Source organism: Argopecten irradians, chromosome 1 (genome assembly GCF_041381155.1).
Source record: "Argopecten irradians isolate NY chromosome 1, Ai_NY, whole genome shotgun sequence".
In the NCBI taxonomy this organism is placed as follows: Eukaryota; Metazoa; Mollusca; class Bivalvia; order Pectinida; family Pectinidae; genus Argopecten; species Argopecten irradians.
In genome coordinates this window covers 28,094,903-28,105,657 of record NC_091134.1, presented here as the reverse complement: position 1 = coordinate 28,105,657, position 10,755 = coordinate 28,094,903, and the positions used below count along the sequence as shown (strand labels likewise).

The 10,755-nt window shown below is 33.3% G+C and overlaps 5 non-coding genes across 5 annotated transcripts; all 5 read right to left on the bottom strand.

The window, feature by feature from the left end:
• Positions 1 to 116, bottom strand: Trnal-caa (transfer RNA leucine (anticodon CAA)). Its single transcript has 2 exons — positions 79 to 116; positions 1 to 46 (listed from the first exon to the last, which is right to left on the bottom strand). It is a non-coding gene; the product is annotated as a tRNA-Leu (tRNA).
• A 2,122-nt stretch (positions 117 to 2,238) lies between these two features.
• Trnal-caa (transfer RNA leucine (anticodon CAA)) lies at positions 2,239 to 2,354 on the bottom strand. Its single transcript has 2 exons — positions 2,317 to 2,354; positions 2,239 to 2,284 (listed from the first exon to the last, which is right to left on the bottom strand). It is a non-coding gene; the product is annotated as a tRNA-Leu (tRNA).
• A 2,123-nt stretch (positions 2,355 to 4,477) lies between these two features.
• On the bottom strand, positions 4,478 to 4,593 carry Trnal-caa (transfer RNA leucine (anticodon CAA)). The gene is made up of 2 exons: positions 4,556 to 4,593; positions 4,478 to 4,523 (listed from the first exon to the last, which is right to left on the bottom strand). It is a non-coding gene; the product is annotated as a tRNA-Leu (tRNA).
• Positions 4,594 to 6,714: 2,121 nt separating this feature from the next.
• Trnal-caa (transfer RNA leucine (anticodon CAA)) lies at positions 6,715 to 6,830 on the bottom strand. Its single transcript has 2 exons — positions 6,793 to 6,830; positions 6,715 to 6,760 (listed from the first exon to the last, which is right to left on the bottom strand). It is a non-coding gene; the product is annotated as a tRNA-Leu (tRNA).
• A 2,128-nt stretch (positions 6,831 to 8,958) lies between these two features.
• Positions 8,959 to 9,074, bottom strand: Trnal-caa (transfer RNA leucine (anticodon CAA)). The gene is made up of 2 exons: positions 9,037 to 9,074; positions 8,959 to 9,004 (listed from the first exon to the last, which is right to left on the bottom strand). It is a non-coding gene; the product is annotated as a tRNA-Leu (tRNA).
• Positions 9,075 to 10,755: the final 1,681 nt, after the last annotated feature.

The window sequence follows — 10,755 nt, the reverse complement described above, 5'->3', positions numbered from 1 at the left end:
TGTCAGAAGTGGGATTCGAACCCACGCCCACATACGTGGACCAGAACACTCGACTCATTCAGTGAGAAGGCTATATACCTTGAGTCTGGCGCCTTAGACCGCTCGGCCATCCTGACTACTTAACCATACCTTCGATGTATTATCACGATGTACTCCACTAATTGTGTCACCTTCATATGACTTAGGATTATTCTTACTACATTGTCTAAATCTCTCAAAAGAAAATAGCTATCAGTTTATCTACTATTATGTACCATAATTGACTGATATTACAACAATTACTTATACCTTCTTCATACTTAAAATATTTAGTATTACAGGTATGACGATAAGCCTCAAACGGTACAATGTATGGGTGGCAGATAACCGCCAGGTTCGTTATGATTATCTCTCTTATAGGAAACAACTATCTGATTTACTAGGTGCTTTGGATCATAAAGCAGAAAGAGAGGTTATTAGTTAACATTACCCACATTTCCCTCCCTGTATACCGCTAGTTCACCGTTTTCTGTTTACAATATTTTAACGTTTAACGTGGTTTCTACAAGTAATCAAACCACTTTGTATAAAAATGTGATATTTCTATTTAGTAATAACCAAATTAAGAGGAAGTCTACCTTATGAGAGAGTTTATTATTAACGAAAACAAAATTATTGAACAAATATCATTGTCAGAAGTGGGATTCGAACCCACGGCCACATACGTGGGCCAGAACACTCGACTCACAGAGTGAGAAGGCTATGCACCTTGAGTTTTGCGCCTTGAACTGCTCGGCCATCCTGACTTGCTACTTTCATCACGACATCACGATACCAAATCTTATTTATTTTAATGGCTATTATTACCGTGAAGTTTGATTACAAATTTACTGTGGACTTAAATCGTCTTCAGTATGCTCTGGTAACTGTGTCACGTTCAGGATCAATTATAATATGATCTGATATAAGTACAATATTTGTGCTCCGACAATATAGTGAGTAAATAAAAAACTCGATGCATAATAGTTAAATCAAAACAAAAACTTGCTTGAAATGCTTGACAAATGTACCATATATTTTGAAAAAAAATAGGTACATAACTATGTATCAACATCTATGTGTAAAAATCGACGAGCATTTATCCTGGTCAGATAATATCTCATCCATTGTGTCTAAACTTAATCACAGTTTAGGGTTACTAAAAACCTTCCATGTTTTTTCCATATCTATCTTTTTTCACAATTAACTTTTAGTAGCATAGTCAAGGAATGGTTGTACCTTTTACAATAACCGTTATAGGCCCAAAAACAGCCAGCTATATAAACACTAGATCCCAATTCGATACACCGTCAATAGACATGTTCACTTTATTGTGAATCGATAGTTACCTATCAAGGACTATTTGAAATTCAAAAGAGGTATAATGCATGCTGTCCAATGGTGTTAACCGAATTTGTATCAAACTATCTTGGTAACGATTTCAAATGTTTTAAAGATGCCCGTATCCAGGTACCAAAACATGGAGCTTATTCTAATCCTTGTTATTGATAGGGGTTAATTGTGAAATAATTTCCTGCTCCAGAACATTCAACAGTGCACGATTAAACTATTTACTAGCTAGTATACCTTTAGATATGCTCAACACTGCATTTTAACACTTTACTAGCGTGCATGTTGTCAATTTTTACCATCTTTGCTACAAAATCACATAGGTATGTCAGGCATTGTTGTATACAGATTACCTGCTGGCTAAGCATTGATGTTGGTAGATTTAATTCTATGATAATTCAAATTGTGCTTTTATGTGATAACTGTGGGCTTACCATTTTCTATGATATATGTATTTATATTTTTTTTACATACTTATGTTTTGTTTACTGTAGATAATGGATAATAAATTTAATTTCTTTATTTTTTCCATCCATCATATGATGACAAATTAACTTTTTGTATATTATTATCTGTGATACGTTATAATGACTAACCAATTCTACTAACAGAAAGGTAGGCTTTGCTAAAGATGTTCTCATTCCTAATCGATAAAGTTTAATGTTACTCCATATATAACTTATTTACCAATACTTGATAACTTTTCTCATTAGCTGATTTATGCATGATGTGCACATTGAATTGGAAACCTTTTTTTATAAACATGCATTAATTACATAAACATATTTGCAACTCATTCGTAATAATAAAATTTTGAAATAGAGAATCAACTATTAAATATATACCTTTAGAAATGTAACAAAAATATAGTGTCAGAAGTGGGATTCGAACCCACGCCCACATACGTGGACCAGAACACTCGACTCATTCAGTGAGAAGGCTATATACCTTGAGTCTGGCGCCTTAGACCGCTCGGCCATCCTGACTACTTAACCATACCTTCGATGTAATATCAGGATGTACTCCACTTATTGTGTCACCTTTATATGACTTAGGATTATTCTTACTACATTGTCTAAATCTCTCAAAAGAAAATAGCTATCAGTTTATCTACTATTATGTACCATAATTGACTGATATTACAACAATTACTTATACCTTCTTCATACTTAAAATATTTAGTATTACAGGTATGACGATAAGCCTCAAACGGTATAATGTATGGGTGGCAGATAACCGCCAGGTTCGTTATGATTATCTCTCTTATAGGAAACAACTATCTGATTTACTAGGTGCTTTGGATCATAAAGCAGAAAGAGAGGTTATTAGTTAACATTAACCCACATTTCCCTCCCTGTATACCGCTAGTTCACCGTTTTTCTGGACAACAATATTTTAACGTTTAACGTGGTTTCTACAAGTAATCAAACCACTTTGTATAAAAATGTGATATTTCTATTTAGTAATAACCAAATTAAGAGGAAGTCTACCTTATGAGAGAGTTTATTATTAACGAAAACAAAATTATTGAACAAATATCATTGTCAGAAGTGGGATTCGAACCCACGGCCACATACGTGGGCCAGAACACTCGACTCACAGAGTGAGAAGGCTATGCACCTTGAGTTTTGCGCCTTGAACTGCTCGGCCATCCTGACTTGCTACTTTCATCACGACATCACGATACCAAATCTTATTTATTTTAATGGCTATTATTACCGTGAAGTTTGATTACAAATTTACTGTGGACTTAAATCGTCTTCAGTATGCTCTGGTAACTGTGTCACGTTCAGGATCAATTATAATATGATCTGATATAAGTACAATATTTGTGCTCCGACAATATAGTGAGTAAATAAAAAACTCGATGCATAATAGTTAAATCAAAACAAAAACTTGCTTGAAATACTTGACAAATGTACCATATATTTTGAAAAAAATAGGTACATAACTATGTATCAACATCTATGTGTAAAAATCGACGAGCATTTATCCTGGTCAGATAATATCTCATCCATTGTGTCTAAACTTAATCACAGTTTAGGGTTACTAAAAACCTTCCATGTTTTTTTCCATATCTATCTTTTTTCACAATTAACTTTTAGTAGCATAGTCAAGGAATGGTTGTACCTTTTACAATAACCGTCATAGGCCCAAAACAGCCAGCTATATAAACACTAGATCCCAATTCGATACACCGTCAATAGACATGTTCACTTTATTGTGAATCGATAGTTACCTATCAAGGACTATTTGAAATTCAAAAGAGGTATAATGCATGCTGTCCAATGGTGTAACCGAATTTGTATCAAACTATCTTGGTAACGATTTCAAATGTTTTAAAGATGCCCGTATCCAGGTACCAAAACATGGAGCTTATTCTAATCCTTGTTATTGATAGGGGTTAATTGTGAAATAATTTCCTGCTCCAGAACATTCAACAGTGCACGATTAAACTATTTACTAGCTAGTATACCTTTAGATATGCTCAACACTGCATTTTAACACTTTACTAGCGTGCATGTTGTCAATTTTTACCATCTTTGCTACAAAAGCACATAGGTATGTCAGGCATTGTTGTATACAGATTACCTGCTGGCTAAGCATTGATGTTGGTAGATTTAATTCTATAATAATTCAAATTGTGCTTTTATGTGATAACTGTGGGCTTACCATTTTCTATGATATATGTATTTATATTTTTTTACATACTTATGTTTTGTTTACTGTAGATAATGGATAATAAATTTAATTTCTTTATTTTTTCCATCCATCATATGATGACAAATTAACTTTTTGTATATTATTATCTGTGATACGTTATAATGACTAACCAATTCTACTAACAGAAAGGTAGGCTTTGCTAAAGATGTTCTCATTCCTAATCGATAAAGTTTAATGTTACTCCATATATAACTTATTTACCAATACTTGATAACATTTCCCATTAGCTGATTTATGCATGATGTGCACATTGAATTGGAAACCTTTTTTTAGTAAACATGCATTAATGACATAAACATATTTGCAACTCATTCGTAATAATAAAATTTTGAAATAGAGAATCAACTATTAAATATATACCTTTAGAAATGTAACAAAAATATAGTGTCAGAAGTGGGATTCGAACCCACGCCCACATACGTGGACCAGAACACTCGACTCATTCAGTGAGAAGGCTATATACCTTGAGTCTGGCGCCTTAGACCGCTCGGCCATCCTGACTACTTAACCATACCTTCGATGTATTATCACGATGTACTCCACTTATTGTGTCACCTTCATATGACTTAGGATTATTCTTACTACATTGTCTAAATCTCTCAAAAGAAAATAGCTATCAGTTTATCTACTATTATGTACCATAATTGACTGATATTACAACAATTACTTATACCTTCTTCATACTTAAAATATTTAGTATTACAGGTATGACGATAAGCCTCAAACGGTACAATGTATGGGTGGCAGATAACCGCCAGGTTCGTTATGATTATCTCTCTTATAGGAAACAACTATCTGATTTACTAGGTGCTTTGGATCATAAAGCAGAAAGAGAGGTTATTAGTTAACATAACCCACATTTCCCTCCCTGTATACCGCTAGTTCACCGTTTTCTGTTTACAATATTTTAACGTTTAACGTGGTTTCTACAAGTAATCAAACCACTTTGTATAAAAATATGTGATATTTCTATTTAGTAATAACCAAATTAAGAGGAAGTCTACCTTATGATGAGAGTTTTATTATTAACGAAAACAAAATTATTGAACAAATATCATTGTCAGAAGTGGGATTCGAACCCACGGCCACATACGTGGCCAGAACACTCGACTCACAGAGTGAGAAGGCTATGCACCTTGAGTTTTGCGCCTTGAACTGCTCGGCCATCCTGACTTGCTACTTTCATCACGACATCACGATACCAAATCTTATTTATTTTAATGGCTATTATTACCGTGAAGTTTGATTACAAATTTACTGTGGACTTAAATCGTCTTCAGTATGCTCTGGTAACTGTGTCACGTTCAGGATCAATTATAATATGATCTGATATAAGTACAATATCTGTGCTCCGACAATATAGTGAGTAAATAAAAAACTCGATGCATAATAGTTAAATCAAAACAAAAACTTGCTTGAAATGCTTGACAAATGTACCATATATTTTGAAAAAAATAGGTACATAACTATGTATCAACATCTATGTGTAAAAATCGACTAGCATTTATCCTGGTTAGATAATATCTCATACATTGTGTCTAAACTTAATCACAATTTAGGGTTACTAAAAACCTTCCATGTTTTTTCCATATCTATCTTTTTTCACAATTAACTTTTAGTAGCATAGTCAAGGAATGGTTGTACCTTTTACAATAACCGTCATAGGCCCAAAACAGCCAGCTATATAAACACTAGATCCCAATTCGATACACCGTCAATAGACATGTTCACTTTATTGTGAATCGATAGTTACCTATCAAGGACTATTTGAAATTCAAAAGAGGTATAATGCATGCTGTCCAATGGTGTAACCGAATTTTTATCAAACTATCTTGGTAACGATTTCAAATGTTTTAAAGATGCCCGTATCCAGGTACCAAAACATGGAGCTTATTCTAATCCTTGTTATTGATAGGGGTTAATTGTGAAATAATTTCCTGCTCCAGAACATTCAACAGTGCACGATTAAACTATTTACTAGCTAGTATACCTTTAGATATGCTCAACACTGCATTTTAACACTTTACTAGCGTGCATGTTGTCAATTTTTACCATCTTTGCTACAAAAGCACATAGGTATGTCAGGCATTGTTGTATACAGATTACCTGCTGGCTAAGCATTGATGTTGGTAGATTTAATTCTATAATAATTCAAATTGTGCTTTTATGTGATAACTGTGGGCTTAACATTTTCTATGATAGACGTATTTATATTTTTTACATACTTATGTTTTGTTTACTGTAGATAATGGATAATAAATTTAATTTCTTTATTTTTTCCATCCATCATATGATGACAAATTAACTTTTTGTATATTATTATCTGTGATACGTTATAATGACTAACCAATTCTACTAACAGAAAGGTAGGCTTTGCTAAAGATGTTCTCATTCCTAATCGATAAAGTTTAATGTTACTCCATATATAACTTATTTACCAATACTTGATAACATTTCCCATTAGCTGATTTATGCATGATGTGCACATTGAATTGGAAACCTTTTTTTAGTAAACATGCATTAATGACATAAACATATTTGCAACTCATTCGTAATAATAAAATTTTGAAATAGAGAATCAACTATTAAATATATACCTTTAGAAATGTAACAAAAATATAGTGTCAGAAGTGGGATTCGAACCCACGCCCACATACGTGGACCAGAACACTCGACTCATTCAGTGAGAAGGCTATATACCTTGAGTCTGGCGCCTTAGACCGCTCGGCCATCCTGACTACTTAACCATACCTTCGATGTATTATCACGATGTACTCCACTAATTGTGTCACCTTCATATGACTTAGGATTATTCTTACTACATTGTCTAAATCTCTCAAAAGAAAATAGCTATCAGTTTATCTACTATTATGTACCATAATTGACTGATATTACAACAATTACTTATACCTTCTTCATACTTAAAATATTTAGTATTACAGGTATGACGATAAGCCTCAAACGGTACAATGTATGGGTGGCAGATAACCGCCAGGTTCGTTATGATTATCTCTCTTATAGGAAACAACTATCTGATTTACTAGGTGCTTTGGATCATAAAGCAGAAAGAGAGGTTATTAGTTAACATTACCCACATTTCCCTCCCTGTATACCGCTAGTTCACCGTTTTCTGTTTACAATATTTTAACGTTTAACGTGGTTTCTACAAGTAAACAAACCACTTTGTATAAAAATGAGTGATATTTCTATTTAGTAATAAACCAAAAATTAAGAGGAAGTCTACCTTATGAGAGAGTTTATTATTAACGAAAACAAAATTATTGAACAAATATCATTGTCAGAAGTGGGATTCGAACCCACGCCCACATACGTGGACCAGAACACTCGACTCACAGAGTGAGAAGGCTATGCACCTTGAGTTTTGCGCCTTGAACTGCTCGGCCATCCTGACTTGCTACTTTCATCACGACATCACGATACCAAATCTTATTTATTTTAATGGCTATTATTACCGTGAAGTTTGATTACAAATTTACTGTGGACTTAAATCGTCTTCAGTATGCTCTGGTAACTGTGTCACGTTCAGGATCAATTATAATATGATCTGATATAAGTACAATATTTGTGCTCCGACAATATAGTGAGTAAATAAAAAACTCGATGCATAATAGTTAAATCAAAACAAAAACTTGCTTGAAATGCTTGACAAATGTACCATATATTTTGAAAAAAAATAGGTACATAACTATGTATCAACATCTATGTGTAAAAATCGACGAGCATTTATCCTGGTCAGATAATATCTCATCCATTGTGTCTAAACTTAATCACAGTTTAGGGTTACTAAAAACCTTCCATGTTTTTTCCATATCTATCTTTTTTCACAATTAACTTTTAGTAGCATAGTCAAGGAATGGTTGTACCTTTTACAATAACCGTCATAGGCCCAAAACAGCCAGCTATATAAACACTAGATCCCAATTCGATACACCGTCAATAGACATGTTCACTTTATTGTGAATCGATAGTTACCTATCAAGGACTATTTGAAATTCAAAAGAGGTATAATGCATGCTGTCCAATGGTGTAACCGAATTTTTATCAAACTATCTTGGTAACGATTTCAAATGTTTGAAAGATGCCCGTATCCAGGTACCAAAACATGGAGCTTATTCTAATCCTTGTCATTGATAGGGGTTAATTGTGAAATAATTTCCTGCTCCAGAACATTCAACAGTGCACGATTAAACTATTTACTAGCTAGTATACCTTTAGATATGCTCAACACTGCATTTTAACACTTTACTAGCGTGCATGTTGTCAATTTTTACCATCTTTGCTACAAAATCACATAGGTATGTCAGGCATTGTTGTATACAGATTACCTGCTGGCTAAGCATCAATGTTGGTAGATTTAATTCTATAATAATTCAAATTGTGCTTTTATGTGATAACTGTGGGCTTAACATTTTCTATGATATATATGTATTCATATTTTTTTTACATACTTATGTTTTGTTTACTGTAGATAATGGATAATAAATTTAATTTCTTTATTTTTTCCATCCATCATATGATGACAAATTAACTTTTTGTATATTATTATCTGTGATACGTTATAATGACTAACCAATTCTACTAACAGAAAGGTAGGCTTTGCTAAAGATGTTCTCATTCCTAATCGATAAAGTTTAATGTTACTCCATATATAACTTATTTACCAATACTTGATAACATTTCCCATTAGCTGATTTATGCATGATGTGCACATTGAATTGGAAACCTTTTTTTAGTAAACATGCATTAATGACATTAACATATTTGCAACTCATTCGTAATAATAAAATTTTGAAATAGAGAATCAACTATTAAATATATACCTTTAGAAATGTAACAAAAATATAGTGTCAGAAGTGGGATTCGAACCCACGCCCACATACGTGGACCAGAACACTCGACTCATTCAGTGAGAAGGCTATATACCTTGAGTCTGGCGCCTTAGACCGCTCGGCCATCCTGACTACTTAACCATACCTTCGATGTATTATCACGATGTACTCCACTTATTGTGTCACCTTCATATGACTTAGGATTATTCTTACTACATTGTCTAAATCTCTCAAAAGAAAATAGCTATCAGTTTATCTACTATTATGTACCATAATTGACTGATATTACAACAATTACTTATACCTTCTTCATACTTAAAATATTTAGTATTACAGGTATGACGATAAGCCTCAAACGGTACAATGTATGGGTGGCAGATAACCGCCAGGTTCGTTATGATTATCTCTCTTATAGGAAACAACTATCTGATTTACTAGGTGCTTTGGATCATAAAGCAGAAAGAGAGGTTATTAGTTAACATTACCCACATTTCCCTCCCTGTATACCGTAGTTCACCGTTTTCTGTTTACAATATTTTAACGTTTAACGTGGTTTCTACAAGTAATCAAACCACTTTGTATAAAAATGTGATATTTCTATTTAGTATAACCAAATTAGAGGAAGTCTATTATGATAGAGTTTAATTAACCAAAATTATCAGTCAGAAGTGGTTCGAACCACGGCTCTACCAACAATATTATTAACTGTTTCTAAGTAACAAACCTAGAGTTTATTATTATACGAAAACAAAATTATTGAACAAATATCATTGTCAGAAGTGGGATTCGAACCCACGGCACATACGTTGACAACAATATTTTAACGTTTAACGCGTTTCTACAAGTAATCAAACCACTTTGTATAAAAATGTGATATTTCTATTTAGTAATAACCAAATTAAGAGGAAGTCTACCTTATGAGAGAGTTTATTATTAACGAAAACAAAATTATTGAACAAATATCATTGTCAGAAGTGGGATTCGAACCTTGGCCACATACGTGGGCCAGACACTCGACTCACAGAGTGAGAAGGCTATGCACCTTGAGTTTTGCGCCTTGAACTGCTCGGCCATCCTGACTTGCTACTTTCATCACGACATCACGATACCAAATCTTATTTATTTTAATGGCTATTATTACCGTGAAGTTTGATTACAAATTTACTGTGGACTTAAATCGTCTTCAGTATGCTCTGGTAACTGTGTCACGTTCAGGATCAATTATAATATGATCTGATATAAGTACAATATTTGTGCTCCGACAATATAGTGAGTAAATAAAAAACTCGATGCATAATAGTTAAATCAAAACAAAAACTTGCTTGAAATGCTTGACAAATGTACCATATATTTTGAAAAAAATAGGTACATAACTATGTATCAACATCTATGTGTAAAAATCGACGAGCATTTATCCTGGTCAGATAATATCTCATCCATTGTGTCTAAACTTAATCACAGTTTAGGGTTAATAAGAACCATCCATGTTTTTTCCATATCTATCATTTTCCACAATTAACTTTTAGTAGCATAGTCAAGGAATGGTTGTACCTTTTACAATAACCGTCATAGGCCCAAAAACAGCCAGCTATATAAACACTAGATCCCAATTCGATACACCGTCAATAGACATGTTCACTTTATTGTGAATCGATAATTACCTATCAAGGACTATTCGAAATTCAAAAGAGGTATAATGCATGCTGTCCAATGGTGTAACCGAATTTGTATCAAACTATCTTGGTAACGATTTCAAATGTTTTAAAGATGCCCGTATCCAGGTACCAAAACATGGAGCTTATTCTAATCCTTG